This window comes from Aquarana catesbeiana, linkage group LG05 (genome assembly GCF_042186555.1).
Source record: "Aquarana catesbeiana isolate 2022-GZ linkage group LG05, ASM4218655v1, whole genome shotgun sequence".
In the NCBI taxonomy this organism is placed as follows: Eukaryota; Metazoa; Chordata; class Amphibia; order Anura; family Ranidae; genus Aquarana; species Aquarana catesbeiana.
This window is the reverse complement of record NC_133328.1, coordinates 424,772,645-424,797,122: the sequence shown is the minus strand read 5'-3', so window position 1 is coordinate 424,797,122 and position 24,478 is coordinate 424,772,645. Positions and strand designations below refer to the sequence as shown.

Genomic DNA, 24,478 nt, shown 5'->3' with positions numbered 1-24,478 from the left:
GCAGATCTACACTGAAGAAGAAGAACCCACCCTGGAATAGGCCTCTAATGGAGAAAGTGTCACCCTGCTGCCCCTCTTACCTACACAGACAGCAATAAAAACTAACAGGTGTTCTAATCCCTCTCCACTCTGTCCAAAACTAAAAAAAAGTTTTGCCTTTAGTTATACTTTAAGCATACTCAAGCAATAAAGATTTACTTAATCTATCAGTGAAGGCAGAGTATCTCAACAATAATTAGTTCAAACTAACACAAGTGGAAGATTAAACAAAAATGTAAATTTTACATTATATCAAAAAGGCAGAAAGACAAGCTCTTCAGAGCTTAGGTCAGGAAACGAAGCCTTCACACTGAAACACAATCGGTTTTATTTCATAATTAAAGCTGAACTCCAGGCAGATACAAAAGACATCAACTTATTGCAATCACCTATACAGCAGCACTTAGACTGGGAGTGGATGGTTAAGGACTGGAAGCCAGCCAGGTGTTCTGCATGCAAATGTGATGATAAGAGACTTTCTGAAACTGGAAGTAGAAAGAGGACACCACTGTGACTGTCCTAGGGGTGCTATGGATGGAAAGAAATACCAATCCTTTGGAAGGTAAAACAGCTCCTTATGTTTTATCTGTGTATGTATCTGTTTGACTGGAGTTCACCTTTACTTTTGTGACTTATAAAGTGCAGATTTTTTTCTTGTTCAACTTTTTGCAATGCACTGCACCACACCCGTGAAACTTGCCTGTTTATACAAGTTAGAAGTCACATTTCCTGTGCATAAAAGGACGCTTCAGTTGAATGGTATAGGAGGAAAATGATAAATAGTATATACTACTAGCTAGTTAGCACATACAGTATGTACAATAAAAAGCACTGCAGGAAAAAAAAGGTAGCTCCCTCCTCCCCTCATCATATACCAGCCTGACACTCCAGACATTTAGGCTCCATGCACACTGGAGCTCATAAACGGCCGTTCTGAATGTCGGATTGCTGGCAGGAAAACGTTGCTTTAAAACGCGATTTTATCAGCGTTTAGCATTACCGTCAATGCACGTTCAGCGGCGCTAGCTTTTAACCGCGTTTCTCTGCCTCTATTCAAAATCAATGGTTCCCTATGGGAGCCCATTGATTTGAATAGAAGTCGCACCAGAAGTCAAATCATTATGATCTGACTTGCGGTGCGACTTGTGTGCTGAGGATGAAGGGGAACCCCGCCACAATGAAAACAAAATTGGCGTGGGGTTCCCCCCTCAGACAATACCAAGCCCTTCGGTCTGGTATGGATTTTAAGTGGAACCCCCTTCGCCGAAAAAAATGCAGTGGGGGTCACCCCCAAAATCCATACCAAACCCTTATCCGAGCATGCAGCCAGTCAGGAAAGGGGGTGGGGACGAGCGAGCGCCCCCCCTCCTGAACCGTACCAGGCCGCATGCCCTCAACATGGGGGTAGGTGCTTCGGGGCAGGGGGGCCTCTTCCCGACAACCCTGGCCGTTGGTTGTCGGGGTCTGCGGGCGGGGGGCTTATCGGAATCCGGGAGCCCCCTTTAATAAGGGGGCACACAGATCCCGGCCCCCCTACCCTATGTGAATGAGTATAGGGTACATCGTACCCCTACCCATTCACCTGGGAAAAGTGTCAAAAATAAAACACACTACACAGGTTTTTTAAAGTAGTTTATTAGTCAGCTCCAGGGGTCTTCTTCCGACTTCGGGGGTCTCTTCCTTCTTCTCCGTGCTCTCCGGTCTCTTCTCCCAGTCTTCAGGGTCTTCTCCCGCTCTCTTCTGCCAGGCTCCTCTGCTATTCTTTGCTCTTTTGCCGCTCTTTTGCTAGCTGTGGCCCGGTCTTCTCCGTCGTCTTCTCCCCTCTGGTCTTCTTCCGATGTTGGCACAATGCTCTCTCTCGCTGTAATGCCGGGTGCACGTTGCGCAACGACTTATATAGGCATGGGGCGTGGTCACCAGGTGATGTCATTCAGTGACCCCGCCTTCTTATGACGTCACCACCCGGGGCAGAACATCGCGGAGGCTGGAGAGCACGGAGAAGAAGGAAGAGACCCCCGAAGTCGGAAGACTAAGAGCTGACTAATAAACTACTTTAAAAACCTGTGTAGTGTGTTTTATTTTTGACACTTTTCTCAGGTGAATGGGTAGGGGTACGATGTACCCCATACCCATTCACATAGGGTGGGGTGCCGGGATCTGCGGGCCCCCTTATTAAAGGGGGCTCCCGGATTCCGATAAGCCCCCCGCCCGCAGACCACAACAACCAACGGCCAGGGTTGTCGGGAAGGACATGGGGACAAGGTGCTTTTGAGGTGGGGGGGCGCAGCGCCCCCCCTGCCCCGAAGCACTTAACCCCATGTTGAGGACATGCGGCATGGTACGGTTAAGGAGGGGGGGCGCTCGCTCGTCCCCACCCCCTTTCCTGACCGGCTGGGCTGTGTGCTCGGACAAGGGTCTGGTATGGATTTTGGGGGGACCCCCATGCCATTTTTTCAGCGAAGGGGGTTCCACTTAAAATCCATACCAGACCGAAGGGCTTGGGATTGTCTGAGAGGGGAACCCCATGCCAATTTTTTTTTCATTGTGGCAGGGTTCCCCTTCATCCTCAGCACACAAGTCGCACCGCAAGTCGGATCATAATGATCCGACTTCTGGTGTGGCTTCTATTCAAATCAATGGGCTCCCATAGAGAACCATTTTTTTTTTAATAGAGGCAGAGAAACGCAGTTAAAAGCTAGCGCATTGACGGCAATGCTAAACGCTGATAAAATCGCGTTTTTAAAGCAGCGTTTTCCTGCCAGCAATCCGACGTTCAGAACGGCCGTTTATGAGCTCCAGTGTGCATGGAGCCACAAACTCCACTGCTCATTAAAGCTAAAAAACGTCCATGTGTGCATGGACACATAGGCTAACATAGAGTGGAGTTTATGGGCTTTAAAAAAAAACGCCCAAACTCCAATAAACTGCAGTTTATCAGCTCAAGTGTGCATGGAGCCTTAGTCAGCAGCAGCACTGAGGAGGAAGCTTCCCCTAAAAGACGGATACCCTCCCTAAACAGTACACCATGCATGTTCTTTCCCACATCCAGTGCCCATGAGAAGGTGTGGAAAAAGTTCATGAAGACACGCAAGGTGTTAAAAACAATACCCAACACAGAAAAATTGACATTCACTTTTTGTCTATACTTCTCCTGTGGGTCACAGTCCTGCACTCCTGTGACCCATTTTTAGCTGACAGTGGGCTAAAGCCTGCTGTTGGCTGACATCATAGACCCAGGTCAGGCTCTGAAAAGATCTCAACCATATGGTCGAGATTGACCCAGAAGTCTGGACCTGCAGCTGGCTCAGCCTTTCAGGGATCTGCTGGGAGACTGAGGCAGCTGTGCTCACCCCCTGCACAGCACAGCACTCCAGTGAGCGCTGGAAGAGCAGAGCAGGGAGCTAATGACTGACAGGCTAAGGACCAAGAGCTGAGCGATCAGTAGTGTTTGCAGTCTTAGAAGCGTCAGGGGACAGCTGCTGCAGCTGGGGCTGGTGCTGCAGCCATCTAGGTGAGTATGATTTTTTTGTTTTAGCGATTTCCCTATTTCTCTGTTATTAATTGAATTGAGGATAATAATAGTGAATTGGTACTTGAACTTTATAGGCACTGAGATACACAATGTTGAAATTAAAAATGTTTTTATTATAAATTCATTAAAATTGAAAAACAATCAAACAGATATTGATGTAAAAACTTTGCAAAGTAACGATTGCCTAGACACTGATACCGCACACAACTCATTCACCAAGAAAAAATCCTGATTAATCATGACAGCATCCTTGTTGCAATAACAGATGATTTTTCTATCAGTCTTGGTGGGAGTTGGTCATGTTGTGCAGTACCTTGGCTCTACATGTTATGCGTAGATATACGCTTTTTCAGGAGCTTAGGCATACATTCTAAATATAATAAAGAAAAAACAGAAATAAATCTTAAAATGAAAAACTGATATACATCAATAATCAATCTATAGCACATAATAAAGTATTATAAGCTGACCGTCTACCAACACCCATGGGAAGACTAAGGAAGCCGTACAAAAACCCCAGTACAGAGGAGACATATAGACAGCCATGGGATAGATGGAATAATGTCTAACAATGTATAAAACATTATACAACCATATATCTTTAATTGCCAATCAAAAATCAGGAAGGTCCTACATAGCCATTTAGGGAGCAAGATGTCTTAGCAAGTTCAAACTTACAATATGCTCATCACACAAGGTTTGACAACAAGGTAGGTAACAAGGTAGATGGGTATCCAGGAAAACTGCGGGTGTGACAGGTACATCACATCAAGGAAGTGACTGGTCTATATAATAGGAAATTATAAAGTTGTCAGAAACCATGAATCAGACTGAGACAGAAATACAGTTAAATCACACTTGTTTAATAATAATAAAAAAAGGTAAACAGAGTAAATGTAGTCAAAACATAGCCAGAGTTCAGGAACTGGAACGGATAGTCAGACAAGCCAAAACATCAGGGAGCCAGAGAACAGCGTAGTAGAACAGCAAGCAGGATCCGGAGCCAGAAGGAATGTCAGCCAAGCAAGTCTTTAACAGGAACACAGGAGAGCGTCTTTAGAGATGTGACCAAGGCGAAGGCAGAGATCATCTAGACTGGACGGCTTAAGTAGGCAGGACTGACAAGCAGGATATCATCAACAGGTGAGTCACTGTGGAGAGATAGGAGCTGGCAATTAGCCAACAGGTGAGCGGCCAGCTCAGAGAAGGAAGGGCTGAGCCCAATTCTGACAGTACCCCCTCCTCAATGACCCCTATAATCAATAAAATGTCCCAGTTCACCACTCCTCTTCTTCACAAAGAAGAAACAAGCACCAGCAGGAGACGAGGATTTGCAGATGAACCTTGAAAAGGTGAGTCTGCAACATACTCCTCCATGGCATTATCCTCCATGGCCTTATCCTCCAAGACCGACAAGGGGTAAACCCGGCCACGAGAGGGTATGGCACCAGGTTGAGGGTCAATTGTGCAATCATACGACCAGTGTGGAGGCAAACTACCGGCTTGACCTTTGTCAAAGACATTGCTAAAATTGCGGTACTCCTCTGGCAGGGAGGAGAGTGAAGAGGTGCACAGGACCTTGGCTACCTTCTGGAAGCATGTCTTACTGCATTGTGGTGACCAGGAGAGAACCTCATGATGGAGCCAGTCAAAAGAGGGGTAGTGCCTCTGTAACCAAGGATAACCCATAACCAGCGGAAACTTAGGTGAGGAAATAACTTGGAATTGGATTATCTCACGGTGAAGAGCCATGGACAATGGAACAGTCTCATGAGTCACATGGGCAGGCTGTAGAGGTCTGCCGTCAAGAGCCTCAATGGCAAGTGGAGTGTCACGCAGCTGCAGTAGAATCAAGTACTTCGATACATAGGCAGCATCAGTGAACAGGCCTGCAGTCCCAGAGTCGATTAGAGCCTGTATCTTGACAGACGACTCAGCCCAAGAAAGGGTAACCGAAACTAGGGGCTTACCCTTCAGGATAACGGGACGAAACAATGCCACCTAAAGTCTGTCCATGACAGGACCTCAAAGTTCAGGTGTTCCCTGGACGGGTAGGACAAGACTTCAAAAAGTGACCTTCCTGGCTGCAATAAAGGCACAATCTCTCCCTCCTCCTAAGGGTTCTCTCACCTGCAGAGAGATGTGTGAAGCCCAAGGGCATGGGTTCATCCTCACTGACCAACTCGGTACCAGGAGACATGGGAGGTGAGGGAGGCAAGGGTGGAACTGCAAAGCTCGGAGGCAAATGTACAGGAGGCTTCCGCAAGCGCTCCTTAAAAGAGAGTCTTTCTCTGAGCCTGGAGTGAATGAGGATGGCAACCATGATCAACTTCTCCAGCTCAGTGGGTATATCTCGGGCTGCTATCTCATCCTTGATAGTATCCGAGAGACCATGAGAAAAAGCAGCCATGGGGGCCTAATTGTTCCAAGCAACCTCTGCTGGCAGAGTACAGAATTCAATGGCGTAATCGGCACTTGGCAGAAGAAGCAGAGCGTGCGGGAACATCAAATACCCTTTGAAAAGAAGCCACAAACTCAGGGTAACTCAAGACAACAGGTCTTTGCGTCTCCAACAGAGGGTTTGCCCAGGCCAAGGCTCTCTCAGAAAGCAAAGATATTATGAAACCTACTTTGCTTCTATCCGTGAGAAACACCTGGGGCAGCATCTCAAAGTATATCCCTACCTGGTTGAGAAACCCTCTGCATTGGACTGGATCGCCCCCAAATCGCTGGGGAAGCGGAGCTGAACCAGACATACCTCTTATAGAGGTAATACTCGAGGTAGGTGCCTGCACAGAGACTGTAGCAGCAGCAGGGACGGCCTTCAACACAGGTTGTACCGGAGCAGCCACAGTGGGAGATTCCAGGTGAGCCATGCAACTCAGGAGCGTTTGTAACGCCATGGCAAACTGATCCATGCGGTGATCCTGCTCATCCAATCTGGAAAAAATATTACCAACAAGTGGATTCACTGCACCTTCTGAATTCATGGCCTTTGCCTACTGTCAGAAACCATGAATCAGACTGAGACAAAAATACAGTTCAATCACACTTGTTTAATAATAGTAAAAAAAGGTAAACAGAGAAAACCTAGTCAAAACATAGCCAGAATTCAGGAACCGGAATGGATAGTCAGACAAGCCAAAACATCAGGGAGCCAGAGAACAGCATAGTAGAACAGCAAGCAGGATCTGGAGCCAGAAGGAATGTCAGCCAAGCAAGTCTTTAACAGGAACACAGGAGAGCGTCTCTAGAGATGTGACCAAGGCGAAGGCAGAGATCATCTGGACTGGACGGCTTAAGTAGGCAGGACTGACGAGCAGGATATCATCAACAGGTGAGTCACTGTGGAGAGATAGGAGCTGGCAATTAGCTGACAGTTGAGAGGCCAGCTCAGAGAAGGAAGGGCTGAGCCCATCCCTGACAAATGTAGTAATCATGAAAAATGGGGATATATTTATATTTTAGGCCTCATGCCCACAGACGTTTTTACAGCTGCTTTTTGGAACGCCTCTCCATGTTAGCCTATGGCCCATATGCCCACCAAGGCGTTTAGGAGCTGTAAGTGGCATAGCCGTTTTTAAGCGCCAAAAAAAAAACAGGACCAGTGCATTCTGTGGCTCCAGCGCTAGAGCTGTAAAAATGCCAGACGCTGGTAAAAGGTGTTAAACGCGATTTAATGCTGGGTCCGTCGTGTGCAATAACTTATATTGGCATGGGGCGGGGCCACCCGATGACATACGTTAGAGGCCACGCTCCTTGTGACGTCATCGCCTGGGACATGATGGGGCGATGACGTCACAAGGGGCGTGCTCGGATAAGGGTCTGGTATGGATCTTGGGGGGGAACCTCACGCTAAATTTTGGCGGGGTTTCCCTTCACGATTCTCAGCACACAAGTCGCACCGCAAGTCGGATCATCTTGATCTGACATCTGGTGTGATTTCTATTCAAATCAATGGGCTCCCTTGGGGAACCATTGATTTTGAATAGAGAGAGAAACGCGGCTGAAAGCTAGCGTGGCTAAACGCGAATTGACACCAATGCAAAACGCGTAAAAAAATTGTGTATTTAACGCTGCTTTTTTCCTGGCATCGGTACTAGCTTTACAGCTCGTTTTTTTTAAAACGCCCTTGGGCATGAGGCCTTATAATCAACAAAGTAGTTAACTGGGTACCAGAACACGGGGATAAAGAACTTACCCATAATATTGATTCCCAATTAAACAGTGGTTGTGTATTTACCACAGTATAGTAAAATGGGTAAGAAAGGATAAGTCGCAATAGTTTAATTGAACAATAAAAAGCTGCATAGGAATGTCCCAAGATTTCTACATCTGTACCAAGAGCGGCCTCAGCACTGACTGAAGAAACCACTATTCATTAAGGACAAGGAAACCTGTGACTGCCAAAATTAACCACACATGGTGTTTTAAAAAGAAATGGAGAGGAAGAAAAGACCCTACACAAGAGCTAGAAGGATAGAGCCATTTTGGACTACTGTTAAAGTAGATACAAATACAGTCACAAAAATCTCATACAGTATATACTTTACCAATGTTATTGTAATTTCAGAAATGTTCCATATTTTTAAATCCTACCTTAAGGGTCCCCGTTCAGACATAACCTGTTATGGGGGTGACAACTGCTCTCTTGCAATACCACAATGTCACATGTGCTTTCAGTTGAGACTCTAAGCTGGCGTGCCCATGCTTTTTGCCCAGACATGGTCCACTGTTGATCTAGAGCGCATGCATGAGGACAAGAACTGGCTAAAAAAAGCCTGTAATAAAGGATAGAAAAAAGGTTAGAACTTAAATCTCCAACAGAAAAGGAAAAAACCATTGGAGCAGGGTTGTGTTTAAAAAATGTCCTACTTGTAAGATGTACTAAAGTGGTAATGGATTCCCATTTTAAATTCTCAGGGTAAGTTGCACAGAAAACACCCTATTTCTCTAGCTTTCCAAAGTACCAAGCCTTTTTTTTTTTGGGGGGGTGGGGGTACAGGGGCTCTTAAAGTGCTTCCCGATGCTGAGGTCATATGAGCAGGTATCAGCATGGGAGGAGGGGTACATTGCTGGACCTGTCCAATATCAACTATTCATTTAGTGAATTTGGTAAAATAAAACACCACATTTTTTGTTTCTGTACGAGTTTTTTTTCTGAATCCTTTGTTAACTTCTAAGGGAAAGTGTTCAGGTGATAATTCCTGAAGTGTTTGTCTTTTTGACGAATCAAGGGGTATTATCACACAGTGCAGTATGTAACATTTATGCTTGAAACTATACTTTTTGCTTGAGTGACTCTAAACCCTGGTTTTAAAAAACTCTATTCAACTTAGTATTCTTAACTTAAAAAAATGTTCCTACCACTCTTCCTAAATCTCCAAAGTCCTTTTTTGGGTGCTGTGATCCAGCCTCCTCTTAGAGGGTGGCTATTTTTGTTCTTCATGGTCCAACTGTATGTAGGAACATTTATTTTTTGGTGAATAAAAATATTGTTTAGTGTCACTTTGAGGTACTGTAAGTGTACCACAGCTTAAAGGAGAAGAAGGGAGTTATAAAAAAACAAACGTCTATGTTCACCTATACTCAGTCTCACTTGAGAGGGGGCGGGAGCTGCTGGCTCTGGCTATCAGCTGTGCACTGAGAGGTGGAGCTAGCTGTCAATCAGGCAGCCAGGTGGATCCCAACAATGTTGCCAGGACCCTTCCAGAGCCTTGGGAGGCTCTACCTAGTCAGGGCAATAGACTCTGAGTCACAGGAGAACGCTCCTGTGACCCACAAGAGACGTATGGCCAAAAAAGCTTTATCCATACTTTTCTTCTACATAGTTACATAGTTACATAGTAGGTGAGGTTGAAAAAAGACACAAGTCCATAAAGTCAAACCTATGTGTGTGATTATATGTCAGTATTATATTGTATATCCCTGTATGTTGCGGTCGTTCAGGTGCTTATCTAATAGTTACTTGAAACTACCAATGCCCCCTGCTGAGACCACCGCCTGTGGAAGGGAATTCCACATCCTTGCAGCTCTTACAGTAAAGAACCCTCTACGTAGTTTAAGGTTAAACCTCTTTTCTTCTAATTTCAATGAGTGGCTACGAGTCTTGTTAAACTCCCTTCTGCGAAAAAGTTTTATCCCTATTGTGGGGTCACCAGTATGGTATTTGTATATTGAAATCATATTCCCTCTCAAGCGTCTCTTCTCCAGAGAGAATAAGTTCAGTGCTCGCAACTTTTCCTCATAACTAATATCCTCCAGACCCTTTATTAGCTTTGTTGCCCTTCTTTGTACTCGCTCCATTTCCAATACATCCTTCCTGAGGACTGGTGCCCAGAACTTGACAGCATACTCTAGGTGCGGCCGGACCAGAGTCTTGTAGAGTGGGAGAATTATCGTTTTATCTCTGGAATTAATCCCCTTTTTAATGCATACCAATATTCTGTTTGCTTTGTTAGCAGCAGCTTGGCATTGCATGCCATTGCTGAGCCTACTGAGCCATCTACTAGGACCCCCAGGTCCTTTTCCATCCTAGATTCCCCCAGAGGTTCTCCCCCCAGTGTATAGATTGCATTCATATTTTTGCCACCCAAATGCATTATTTTACATTTTTCTACATTAATCCTCATTTGCCATGTAGTTGCCCACTTCATTAATTTGTTTGGGTCTTTTTGCAAGGTTTCCACATCCTGCAGAGAAGTTATTGCCCTGCTTAGCTTAGTATCATCCGCAAATACAGAGATTGAACTGTTTACCACATCCTCCAGGTCGTTTATGAACAAATTAAACAGGATTGGTCCCAGCACAGAACCCTGGGGGACCCCACTACCCACCCCTGACCATTCCGAGTACTCCCCATTTATCACCACCCTCTGAACTCGCCCTTGTAACCAGTTTTCAATCCATGTACAAACCCTATGGTCCATGCCAACGGACCTTATTTTGTACAGTAAACGTTTATGGGGAACTGTGTCAAATGCTTTTGCAAAATCCAGATACACCACGTCTACGGGCCTTCCTTTATCTAGATGGCAACTCACCTCCTCATAGAAGGTTAATAGATTGGTTTGGCAAGAACGATTCTTCATGAATCCATGCTGATTACTGCTAATGATACTGTTCTCATTACTAAAATCTTGTATATAGTCCCTTATCATCCCCTCCAAGAGTTTACATACTATTGATGTTAGGCTAACTGGTCTGTAATTCCCAGGGATGTATTTTGGGCCCTTTTCAAATATTGGTGCTACATTGGCTTTTCTCCACTCAGCTGGTGCCATTCCAGTCAGTAGACTGTCAGTAAAAATTAGGAACAATGGTCTGGCAATTACTTGACTGAGTTCCCTAAGTACCCTCGGGTGCAAGCCATCTGGTCCCGGTGATTTATTATTGTTAAGCTTCCCAAGTCTAATTTTGATTCTGTCCTCTGTTAACCTGTGCTTCCTGTGATGTGTCATGAGGATAAACTCTGCAGTTTTGGTTACTGAAGCCCCCCGATTACCTTGTGAAGACTGAGGAGAAAAATAAATTCAATACCTTCGCCATCTCTAAAGTGAGTCTATTAAAAATTGGGGAGATCAAACAATGTTTGAGTCACTGACCTGGAATAAGTATGTATTTAAATATTAAATATTAAATATTGACAATTTTTTTTTTACACTCATGCACAGCATGCTTGTTTCAGGACTGTGACTCAAAAGGTATTGAAGAAGGACACGGCCAGACAACTAGAAGTTTTTGTAGTCAATCCGGAGTAGCAGCCCCCAAGCTTCTCTCAATTAATCAGGGTCAACTGTGGTTATTGCACAGCAAATATACTGTCACAATGACTGAGCGTGCTGTGCGCAAACTTGGGGATGGGTATAAAAGCATCCTATAATGAAGATTGGGTACAATTTAAATGTTGTATTCAATTGAACACCAATTCAAAAACATTTTCTATGGGAAGGATGAGAACTTTTTTCAGATCTTTGCTGCCATTCGGCTCTGTTATAGAGATTTCCCCTCACTTCTTGTCCTGCTGATAGCAGTTTCACCAAACAGAAAGTGAGCAAAAATCTACTCTATACATAGGCTCTTGAAATCTGTCTTTACCCTGTAAAAGTTATTTACCCAGAAATCAATTTCTTATACTCCCGAACTCGCCCTGCTTAGCTTGTTGCTGCAATTATTACCGCAAGCAAAATACTTCTTCGTTTCTTCATCTTCGCAATAAGACACCTGATCCCTGAGCATTGGAAATCCAATACCACCCTTTCCTTCCCTGAATGGTTAGAGACTCTCAATAATATTATGCACATGGATGAATTGGTGGCTGAGGACAAAAAAACCTATGATAAATGTAAACAGGTCTGGCTGGCCTGGAAACTGTTTAAGGACTCTCCTATACTGCAGGAATTTCTAGCTGGCCTTCGCTAAGTATTACTGTTATGTTCCCTTCTATCCAACTGCACATTTCCTCTACTTGCTCCATAGCGTTGCACACCATTACGGGGGGGGCCTTCCCCCCTTTTTTTTTTCTCTTTCCCCCTTTTTTTTCCCTCTCACTCCTTGATAATTATATTCACTAGTGAGTACTGCTGCCATCCTCATTCTCTAGCCTTAGGGTCCCTCTCCCCTTCTTCTTTCCTCTACTGAGTTTTTTCCCTTTTCCCTTTTTTCCTTTGTCCTTCCCTTTAGTTTTTCTCTTCCTTCTTCTCTCTCCTGTTATTTAGAGAGTACACTTTTTTTGTTTTTCCTGTCCTTCTGAGGAGAATTTCCTGTGACATTCTTTCACTACTGCTTTTTATATTCTACTTACAGGGGTGTCAAACTCAATTTCATTGCGCGTTGCATCAGCGTTATGATTGCGATCAAAGGGCCTTTTGTATCTGTAAGACTAGATGTCCAGAGCACCCCATCCCCCGTTACATCAGATGTCAAGAGCCCCCCTCCACCATCAGAATTCAAGAGTCCCCCACCCTCCTTTACATCACAGTTTACCCCCCTTACCTTGTGCTGCTGCCGGGAAGAAGCTGGGGGTGCAGCTGGGAAGCAGAAAGTGCAGGGTCTGAAGGAGGACCAGGGGAGCCTCTCCTCAGCTGTATGGAGAAACACAGGATCTGGCGGAGGAGTTCTGTCCTCTCTCCTGCTAACAACTGAGACAAGGTGGGGGTGGAGCTACAGGACAGCTGCAAGGGCCACATGAAATGGGCTAGCGGGCCGAATTCGGGCCTTGTATTTGAAACATGTGTTCTAGTACATGCACACTTTGCCACAAATTGCCACAATTTTTTGGAGAGCTGAGTTAAATTTCACTTGCCACACCCAGGCCTGATTACTGTCAGACCTGTTGAATCAAGAAATCACATAAAAAGAAGCTGTCTGACAAAGTGAAGAACGCTAACAGATCACAAAAAGCCACACATCATGCCACAATCTAAAAAAAATCCAGAACAGATTAGAAACAGAGTAATGTACATGTATCCATCTAGGAACGGCTTCAAAGCCATTTCTAAGGCTTTGAAACTCCAGTGAACCATGGGAAGAGCCATTATCTACAAATGGAGATAACTTGGAACAGTGGTGAACCTTCCCAGGAGTGGCCGGCCTACAAAAATTACTCCAAGAGCATGACGACGACTCATCCAGGAGGTCATAAAAGAACCCAGAACAACATCTAAAGAACTGCAGGCCTCACCTGCCTCAGGTAAGATCAGTTTTCATGATTCAACAATAAGAAAGAGACTGGGCTAAAATGGCATCCATTAGAAAATTGTTTAACTCTAGTGGGACTTTGTAAGGCAAGATTCTTCAAACAATATATCAAAAAAGTATATAATTTTATTTATCAAAAGTTAAAAAGTGACAGAATTTGAATAAAATAAGTGGATGCCAGCATTCAAATGGTCATAACAAGAAAAAAAAAACATATCTGTTAACAGTAACACAACAGATAACCCCACATAAATTGTTTCAGCAAGGCTGCACAACAGAATCCCGACGTGTTTCGAGGTTATGAAAGTTGGAACCTCTTCTTCAGGGTTGATGGTGAGGTAAGTGTTTGTCTAAACATTTGGCAAAGAAAAAACACATTAAGCAAAAATATTTAGGGGACAGACATGGTATAGTATTCATATATAATCATGAAACATAAAACATGAAAATCAGACTGAATTGGTACATTTAGAGAATATTGTTCTCACCATGTTACTCCCAAAGGGACAATATAATACGGCCCATCCCATGGCTGTAAATAAAAAAGTAAGACTAAGATAGGCTTGCAACTACTGTGAGTTGATAGAAATATCAATGTATCCCACACATACCTGTAAGTTGTATGGACAGTGAATCACTCCTAGTATAGGGTCACCTAAGGCATTATCTGATTGGAAATGAAAATTAAATCCTTTTGTGCGACAAAGTCGCACACCAAAAGAGGGATAGACACCTCTGCATGCGATAGCTGAAAAAGGAAGAGAGACAGTGCTGTATAACTGGTTGAAATGGACATGTAGCAATAGTGTATATCCCACCATTGCAGCAAGTGGTGTCCTAATCAGGCAATCCACCTTGCAATGCCGTGTGTAAGTGGGTTTGCATATATCCGCCTATTGCACAGTGCAGAGTGTCATATAACAGAGATTCAAGGTGTCGTTGTATGAAGGATAAAAATAATGTTACCTTAGAGATGACAGAGCTGCGCGACCAGTCCGTCGCCTGTACCGGCATGGGACTGGCCATCTAGACGTGCAGCTTACATAGCATTGCTAATTAGGAGGGATATAGTGGGGGGGTCGCCCTCCGAGTCCCCGGAGCGCAGGCCCACCCCCATGATCCCACACATGTATCAGCATCAAGGGGGAGGCATCACACTCGAGAACCAGCTGACACGTGAAAGAAGGGAACTGGCGTCCGCGTCAGGGACCCGCGGCGCGCTGATCGCCATGACAACGGAGTGTAATCATCCCGGCCATGTACGATCATAGAAAGGAGGCCAGAAGTGCCAATAGAAATATGACACATTGGCCCCCGTGCGCCGAGTGGACTGTCCGGGCACGGACCAGCCGATCCTCCAACTAAGTACCGGCCTAGGGACCAAAACCACAGCAGCAAAAAGCATTCATGGCAGGTACTGCAGGGGAAGGGGAATGCACAGAGAGGGGTAAAAGACAAGAAAAAGAAAGAGGGAAAGGGAAAAGTAAGGAGACAAAAAAGGCAGGAAAAACAGGGAAAGAAAGAAAGGAGCAGTGACAGGGGCAATAGCCCCGAAAAGGAGAAAGAATACTGTACTCAAGAGAAGTAGCAACAAAATAGATACAGGCAATATAGGCCAATACGGCTGTTCATAATAATCAATATAGTATATGGCCAGAACATATGCATATGGTCCATAGGGATATTCATGTCCGTACATAAACCCATACATATATCCATCTTGATTAATTCAATTTAGAAAAAAATGTGACAATCTACCCATTTTAGAGGAATACAAAGAAAAGAGAACCTTTTGACACCCTAAACCCACAGATCAGGAACATATAAAAAAGGGTTATTGCGGCACAATGATGAACATTTTCACCAAAAATGAGGCATATTCACCTCGGGGGATCCCACTCGGGACCTCCGGAGATGAAGCCCTCCAGAAAAGGTCGAAATGAGATAGCATCTTTTTGCAACAACGTAATGGCCAACCTAATAGCATGCACCAACGTAATAGCATGCACAATCGCAGATTAGTAAATATACCACGCCAATTGTTCTACAATTGGCGAAGTGTTTCGGTGCATACTTGTGACCATTGGGTAATTTGATGTTTGTCTTAGTATTCATAAATTGAAAGTACGGGCATCCGCTGCAGCGAAAAGTGGCGGGACGTTTACAAGGGTCTCGTTTACCCACACACTCACTGGATACTAAATTGTCCCTGATGGATTTGGCCCACTTAAAAGTGAAGGATGTAGCATGTGTCAGCTGGTTCTCGAGTGTGATGCCGCCTCCCCCTTGATGCTGATACGTGTGTGGGATCATGGGGGCGGGCCTGCGCTCCGGGGACTCGGAGGGCGACCCCTCCCACTGCCTATGGCGCTCACTCAATTTTTAATCAGCTGTGAGCAGTATCCCTCCTAATTAGCAATGCTATGTAAGCTGCACGTCTAGATGGACAGTCCCATGCCGGTACAGGGGTCGGACTGGTCGTGCAGCTCTGTTATCTCTAAGGTAACATTATTTTTATCCTTCATACAACGACACGTTGAATCTCTGTTATATGACACTCTGCACTGTGCAATAGGCGGATATATGCAAACCCACTTACACACGGCATTGCAAGGTGGATTGCCTGATTAGGACACCACTTGCTGCAGTGGTGGGATATACACTATTGCTACATGTCCATTTCAACCAATTATACAGCACTGTCTCTCTTCCTTTTTCAGCTATCGCATGCAGAGGTGTCTATCCCTCTTTCTGGGGGGGACTTTGTCGCACAAAAGGATTTAATTTTCATTTCCAATCAGATAATGCCTTAGGTGACCCTATACTAGGAGTGATTCACTGCCCATACAACTTACAGGTATGTGTGGGATACATAGATATTTCTATCAACTCACAGTAGTTGCAAGCCTATCTGAGTCTTACTTTTTTATTTACAGCCATGGGATGGGCCTTATTATATTGTCCATTCTCATTTCTTAGGCGATAGTTATTATCTATGACAGCTGATATCAGTGGTGTTACCCCGCAAGTGGTAGGATGCCCTTTGTGTCCTGTTCTTGGGCTGTGGACCTATGTGGACCTCCTTGATGACAGCATTGGCTCATGTGACTTATCCCTGCTGGCAAACCATTCTGTCCCATTTTCTTTTTAAAGTTGGATGCTATTCAATGCTGGTTTAGGAGTATCATGGTGAGAACAATATTCTCTAAATGTACCAATTCAGTCTGATTTTCATGTTTTATGTTTCATGATTATATATGAATACTATACCATGTCTGTCCCCTAAATGTTTATGCTTAATGTGTTTTTTCTTTGCCAAATGTTTAGACAAACACTTACCTCACCATCAGCCCCTGAAGAAGAGGTTCCAACTTCCATAACCTCGAAACGCGTCTGGCTTCTGTTGTGCAGCCTTGCTGAAACAATTTATGTGGGGTTATCTGTTGTATTACTGTTAACAGATATGTATATTTTTCTTGTTATGACCATTTGAATGCTGGCATCCACTTATTTTATTCAAATTCTGTCACTTTTTAGCCTTTGATAAATAAAATTATATACTTTTTTGATATATTGTTGGAAGACTCTTGCCATACAAAGTCCCAATAGAGGTAAACCATTTTCTACTGTATAGTATTACAGGGATGTGGGCAAGTTGTCTTCCTCCACAAGGATCCCGTCACTATCTTTGCAAAATGGCATCCATGGGAGAGTTCCAAGGCTAAAGCCACTGCTGACCAAAAAGAACACAAAGGCTCATCTCACATTTACCAAAAAACATCTTGATTATCCCCAAGACTTTTAGGCAAATATTCTGTGGACTGATAAGACAAAAATTTTACTTTTTGAAAGGTGTGCGTCCCATTACATCTGGCATAAAACTAATACAGCATTTCATAACATTTACATCATACCAACAGTCAGACATGGTGGTGGTAGCGTGATGGTCTGGGGCTGCTTTGCAGCTTCAGCACCTGGAGGACTTACCATAATTGCTGGAACCATGAATTCTGAGCTCTACCAGAAAATCATAAAGGAGAATGTCTGGTCATCAGTTTGTGACCTCAAGCTCAAGTGCACTTGGGTTATGCAGCAGGACAATGATCCGAAACACAACAGCAAGTCCACCTCCAAATGGTTCAAATAAAGCAAAATTTTGGTTTTGGAGTGGCCTAGTCAAAGTCTGGACTTAAATCCAATTGACATGCTGTATCATGACCTTACATAGGCCGTTCATGCTGGAAAACCCTTCAATGTGGCTGAATTAAATAAAAAAATTCTGCAAAGAAGAGTGGGCCAAAATTACTCCACAGCAGTGTGAAAGACTCATTGCCAGTTATCGCAAACACTTGATTGCAGTTGTTGCCGCCAAGGGAGGCACAACCATTTATTAGGTTTAGGAGGTAATTACTTTTTCACATAAAGCCATGCAGGTTTGGACAGCTTTTTTGCCTTAATAAATGAAACTATCATTTAAAAACTGCATTTTGTATTTATTTGGGTTATCTTTGTGTTATAATAACATTTTTTGATGATCTGAGTCATTTAAGTGTGACAAATATGCAAAAATAAAAAAAAAATCAGAAAGGGGCAAATACTTTTTTACAGCATTGTATATGTTGTGAAAACTGATTATGTACTTCACAATGATATAGCTGACCCCTTAAGCCAGCTTGAGTGATAAGGCAATATCTTAACAACAGGAGAGGGCTATTCCCCAGAAGGCTCTATAAACATGGAATGGAAAAGGAGGGGGGTTGCAAAACAGTATTAGTATTAAAGACCGCAGAACACATTTTCTGCGTATATATATATATATATATATATATATATATATATATATATATATATATGGGACGGAAAGTATTCAGACCCTCTTAAATTTTTCATATTGACAGAAAAACACAGAATTGTTGACATTTTTGCAGATTTATTAAAAAAGAAAAACTGAAATATCACATGGTCCTAAGTATTCAGACCCTTTGCTCAGTATTTAGTAGAAGCCCCTTTTGATCTAATACAGCCATGAGTCTTTTTGGGAACGATGCAACAAGTTTTTCACACCTGGATTTGGGAATCCTCTGCCATTCCTCCTTGCAGATCCTCTCCAGTTTTGTCAGGCTGGATGGTAAACGTTGGTGGACAGTCATTTTTAGGTCTTTCCAGAGATGATCAATTGAGCTCTGGCTGGGCCATTCAAGAACAGTCACGGAGTTGTTGTGAAGCCACTCCTTCGTTATTTTAGCTGTGTGCTTAGGGTCATTGTCTTGTTGGAAGGTAAACCTTCGGCCCAGTCTGGGGTCCTGAGCACTCTGGAGAAGGTTTTCGTCGAGGATATCCCTGTACTTGGCCGCATTCATCTTTCCCTCGATTGCAACCAGTCGTCCTGTCCCTGCAGCTGAAAAACACCCCCACAGCATGATGCTGCCACCACCATGCTTCACTGTTGGAACTGTATTGGACAGGTGATGAGCAGTGCCTGGTTTTCTCCACACATACCGCTTAGAATTAAGGCCAAAAAGTTCTATCTTGGTCTCATCGGACCAGAGAATCTTATTTCTCACCATCTTGGAGTCCTTCAGGTGTTTTTTAGCAAACTCCATGCGGGCTTTCATGTGTCTTGCACTGAGGAGAGGCTTCCGTCAAGCCACTCTGCCATAAAGCCCCGACTGGTGAAGGACTGCAGTGATGGTTGACTTTCTACAACTTTCTCCCATCTCCTGACTGCATCTCTGGAGCTCAGCCACAGTGATCTTTGGGTTCTTCTTTACCTCTCTCACCAAGGCTCTTCTCTCCCGATTAGCTCAGTTTGGCCTGGACGGCGAGCTCTAGGAAGGGTTCTGGTCGTCCCAAACGTCTTCCATTTAAGGATTATGGAGGCCACTGTGCTCTTAGGAACCTTAAGTGCAGCAGAATTTTTTTTTTGTAACCTTGGCCAGATCTGTGCCTTGCCACAATTCTGTCTCTAAGCTCTTCAGGCAGTTCCTTTGACCTCATGATTCTCATTTGCTCTGACATGCACTGTGAGCTGTAAGGTCTTATATAGACAGGTGTGTGGCTTTCCTAATCAATCCAATCAGTATAATTAAACACAGCTGGACTCAAATGAAGGTGTAGAACCATCTCAAGGATGATCAGAAGAAATGGACAGCACCTGAGTTAAATATATGAGTGTCACAGCAAAGGGTCTGAATACTTAGGACCATGTGATATTTCAGTTTTTCTTTTTTAATAAATCTGCAAAAATGTCAACAATTCTGTGTTTTTCTATCAATATGGGGTGCTGTGTGTACATTAATCAGGAAAAAAATGAACTTAAATGATTTTAGCAAATGGCTGCAATATAACAAAGAGTGAAAAATTTAAGGGGGTCTGAATACTTTCCGTCCCCACTGTGTATATATATATATATATATATATATATATATATACCATATAGTTATACTGCACACTGTTATTATAAATGTTAGAATATTTGTCATCAATTGCCTGCATGATACTGTTTTATATTATTATTCTTTTTTTTATGACATATTTTATTGTTGTAAAATCCTTGAATATTTCTCTACTCTATTTTTCAGTTTATGCATGTGTCATCACTGGTAATCTCTGATCAGCTTCATGTTCACAGATTTGCCATGACTCTACATTAAGCTAATTGAAATGGATCCTTAGGCTAAGCATGTGGGATGACTCTAATATTAACCTTGAAATATGGGGTCATCCACATCCTGCATAATTCCATATCTTGGTTTCCTTTTTTCTGGCTGTAATTGATAGTGTACAAGGGAGAAAAAGGACAATACAGTGGATAAATTACAGAGGCGCTATGGACAGAAGTGATAACATCATCGTAAATATAGTGAGAGCAGATGTTATCTGTGACATGTGAAGACTGTTCACATAAATTTAAGTTTTTATTTAACATTAGTACTTTGTAGTCTTTAAAACTTGTATGTATTATAAAAACAATCACCTTGTAAAACAACACATTCAGTTTAAAATAGAAATGAAAGGCAAAATATTTTTGTATAGATATAAAAAAAATTATAAATACCTATTTTTCCTTTTTTATAAGTGATCATAATCCCTTTGTTCTCAGCTGCATACAAGATGGGGGGAGGAGAAGCAGCCCCACACTGAGTACATAGTACAGCAGCCACATATTAGGAATATGAAGTGTTGGGGTAACAAACGCTTTAAGACCCCTTTCACACTGGGGCGTTTTTCAGGCGCTTTTGGGCTATAAATAGTGCATGTAAAGTGCCTGAAAAATGAATCCTGCATCCCCAGTGTGAAAGCCCGAGTGCTTTCACACTGGGGCGGTGCGCTTGCAGGACGTAAGGAAAAGTCCTACAAGCAGCATCTTTCTGGCGGTGAGGGAGCAATGTATACACCGCTCCTCCACCACTCCTGCCCATTTAAATGAATGGGCACCGCTGCCAAAGCGCCTGCAAAGCTCTTCGGCAGCAGCGCTACAAGGGTGCATTTAACCCTTTATTCGGCCGCTAGCGGGAGTTAAAAGTGCCCTGCTAGCGGCCGAATAGTGCCGCTAAAACGATGGTAAAGCGTCGCTAAAACTAGCGGCGTTTTATCGTCAACGCCAGGCCCAGTGTGAAAGCAGCCTAAATGGTTATTCTCATCCCTGTAAACTTATATTTTTGGAAGAGAGCTTGTTCTTTTGAAAAACAACAAACTTGCTGGCTGGGTCACTAGAATTAAATAAAGCCTGAAAAGAAAATGAATGCAGCCTTCACATCTAAGGACTGGTAAGCTGCAATGTAATACAGTAAGTATTTGCTTTTTAGGTTTAATACTTAATGCAATTAATTGCAAATGTAATCAAAATGTGTAGTTCATGTACAAAATATGGCGTAGGTGTGGAATTTTTCCAAAAGTAATGTTTATTTAACCACTGAATCTGTATTTTATCTCATGAATCTGTATTTTATCTCTGACTTGAGTTTCCTGCTTTCCTCAATTGACTCCCCATAAACTCTCACAATGATTGCCAGTCAGAAGCTATAGGAATGAAAACCTGTATAGTAATGTTTGTTAATTGGCTCCTGTGCCATCTCAAGAAGTGTCCTAGTCTATGCACTGGTGTTGAGTGGAGCCTCTTTGAGATGACAATGAGATTTCACAGATTTGTCAAAAAGCAGAGAATAGACTCCAGGGAAGGTGAATCTCTCCAGCAAGGATAGAGGCAAAAAAGACTTGACAGGCACTCTAATGTTTCCTCTTTTTATTTTTTTTCCTTTTTTAGAGCTCCTTGGTGTGGTGCATCGTTGAATCCCTTGTGAACACAAAAAGTGTACTAAGAAATCACAGAAAAGCACACAAAAAATGCACGGTGGATACAGAAATGGCCAAACCTCTGAAGAGGAAGAGCCTCTAACCTTGAACCTCCCAGGACTTTTGACAGGTACTCTATGGTCTACCTAGACCAAAGCCAAGTGGACCACACTCCTTAAAGGAGTTGTAAAGGGAGAAGGTTTTTTTATCTTAATGCATTATATGCATTAAGATAAAAAGCCTTCTGTTTGCAGAAGCCCCCCTCAGCCCCCTTAACACTCACCTGAGGTCCCTCTCTGTCCAGCGATGTCCAAGAGTGTCTCAGCCGTCCAAGTTTCATCTTTCTTGATTGGCTAAGACACAGCAGTGATGCCATTGGCTCCCGCTGCTGTCAATCAAAGTCAGCTAGTCACAGAAGAGGGACCGGAGAAGATGAGGATCTAGGCTGCTCTGTGCAAATCCATGCAACAGAGCAGGTAAGTATAACATTTTTATTATTTCTATAGCAAAAAAAAACGAGCCTTTACAATCACGTTATGGTCGAGCCGAAAGCTGGTTCACAAAGTACTTGGTGAGGGGTCCTCTTGAAGAGAGACCCCTCCAGTTGGGTAAAAGACCTGAAGGCTACAGAAATTCCTCCTGACATCAGGGCAGGCCCCAGTACCCTACACCTTTCGTCTCTGTGCATAAAAAAACTAACTACACAAACATTGTGTTCATGATAAATAAGTGCAAAATAAATAAAAAGTGCCAAGTGCAGATATCCAAGGCAGGCCTTATGGCCAGTATAAAATTGTCCTTGAACTAACCACAGGGCCTGCCCAAAAGGCAAGTGCAATTAGTGACATGACCTAGTGCCCGGGAAAACATAGTAAGGTTCCATACATATAGTGATTTTCACGGCACCGCTGGAACATCACCCCCAGGGGGCACATCACTGGGAGCTTCTTGGGCCTCCCAGCCCCTGGCCTATCAAATGCAACCTATTCCTACCAGAAAGGCTTTAGAACTTATAAAGAGCCTGCCTACAATTGGGGACAAGCCCAATGCACCTGGCCAGATTCAAAAGGACCCCTCCCACTTTCCCACTTTATTACATCAGGAAAATACTAACCAGCACCCCCTATCTCCCAAAAGGCACCAGCTTTCTTCCTCCAGAAAACTAATAATAACAGATACTACATTTGATCTTTGCCAAAAGGGTTCCAATGTCCTCACTCTATCCATCAGTGCAAAAAAAAACCTTTTGGCTAAAGAGCTCAGAAAGTCTGTCTAAAGGGAGTGGAAGTTCACACTCATGGAGGGACATTCATCAAGTACATTAGCAGCAGAATGTTGTATGATGTTAGTCATTAACAAAAGTAGACATTTGGATATAAAGTGATACCAATTACTGGCTAAATAAAAAGATTGCAAGCTTTCAAAGCACGCTGGCCTTTGCTTCAGGCAATTAAAGCGGAGGTCCGCCCAAAAAAAAAAAAAAATAAAAACCAGCAGCTACACATACTGCAGCTGCTGGCTTTTAATAATAGGACACTTACCTGTCCTGCAGTCCAGCGATGTCGGCTCCGCAGCTGATGTTTCCATCAGCTGTCGGGTGCTGCTGCCGCTATTGCGGGTAAGGGTACCCGGCAGTGTAGCCTTTCGGCTTCAAGCCGGGAACCCTACTGCGCATGCGCGAGGCCCGCTCCTCTCTCCTACTGGCCCGGCATCAGGGGAAGAAGGAGGGAGGAGGAGGGAGCCCCAGCCGTGATGTCAATAGCCGCGGCTGAGGCTCCCGGAAGTGGGAAAAGATACCCATCAAAGACAAGTATCCTGTCCCCCCCTCCCCCTGAAAGGTGCCAATTATGACACCGGAGAAGGGGGGGAATCAGATGAGTGGAAGTTCCACTTTTGGGTAGAATTCTGCTTTGATTAGCATGTGACAAAAGCTTGCACTTCAATTTATTTAGTAAGGCTGGCCATACATGGTTCGAATCTCCAGCTAAGCTGGTCAAGATATGACCTGTTAATGGGAAGGCTAAATGTACCATGTCGATCAAGCTATTGCCGCTATCAATGATCCCTGTCTTCCTCTGGTGGGGACGGCTTCCCCCACCCCTGGAGAAGACAATGGCCCGGCAAGAGGGATTCCCCCATCAACACTGTCTGTGTTGAACGGGGAATCAAGCAAATTTCTTACCCGTGGTTGCAGGAAAGAAATTTGCTCTATATATGGCTGGCCTAATAATTGTTATCACATTATACATTGATCGAAAATCAAGCTACCTCTTTTTTACAGTAAATGCGTAATGATTGTATGTGTATTTGCAACTCCTGCACCTGTAACCCCTGGCAATCAAGACAGTGTTGTAAAGGCCTGACCTGAGACAAATTTAGTACTGTAAGTGAGACAGGTTTTTACTTTAAACACATACGCACATGGCCTCTCTTACGCATCGCTCTTCAGAGGGTATTTGACAGCCGGTGAGGTGGCAATATATTGCCAGTTGAAAGGACTTCATTCAATGGACAGAACTGCCTACCAAAGACAACAGCAGAGATAATTCTTGTTGCACCACGATGCCTTGCATATGTACACCCTCATCCGCTACCTTTGCAGCTTAAGGTGGAGCAGTTGAAAGTGGCAAAAATGCAGCTCAGCTGAATTTTTTTTTTTGCTCCCCCCTCCAACCAACGGGTATAAAAAAGCATTAAGAACTGGTAAAAGGCAGGTTTTGTATTGTCGCAATGCAACTTTAGTACAGCAGTCTGTGAGACACTTATTAACAACTTAAGGACCAGCCTCGTTTTGGATTTTAGGTGTTTACATGTTTAAAACAGGTTTTTTTGGTAGAAAATTACTTAGAACCCCCAAACATTATATATGTTTTTTTTCTAACACCCTAGAGAATAAAATGGCGGTCGTTGCAC

The 24,478-nt window shown here is 43.6% G+C and overlaps 1 long non-coding RNA gene across 1 annotated transcript; it reads left to right on the top strand.

The window, feature by feature from the left end:
* The first annotated feature begins 497 nt into the window (after positions 1-497).
* LOC141145918 (uncharacterized) lies at positions 498-21,650 on the top strand. The gene is made up of 3 exons (XR_012244700.1): positions 498-601; positions 13,048-13,262; positions 21,537-21,650. It is a non-coding gene; the product is annotated as an uncharacterized lncRNA (long non-coding RNA).
* Positions 21,651-24,478: the final 2,828 nt, after the last annotated feature.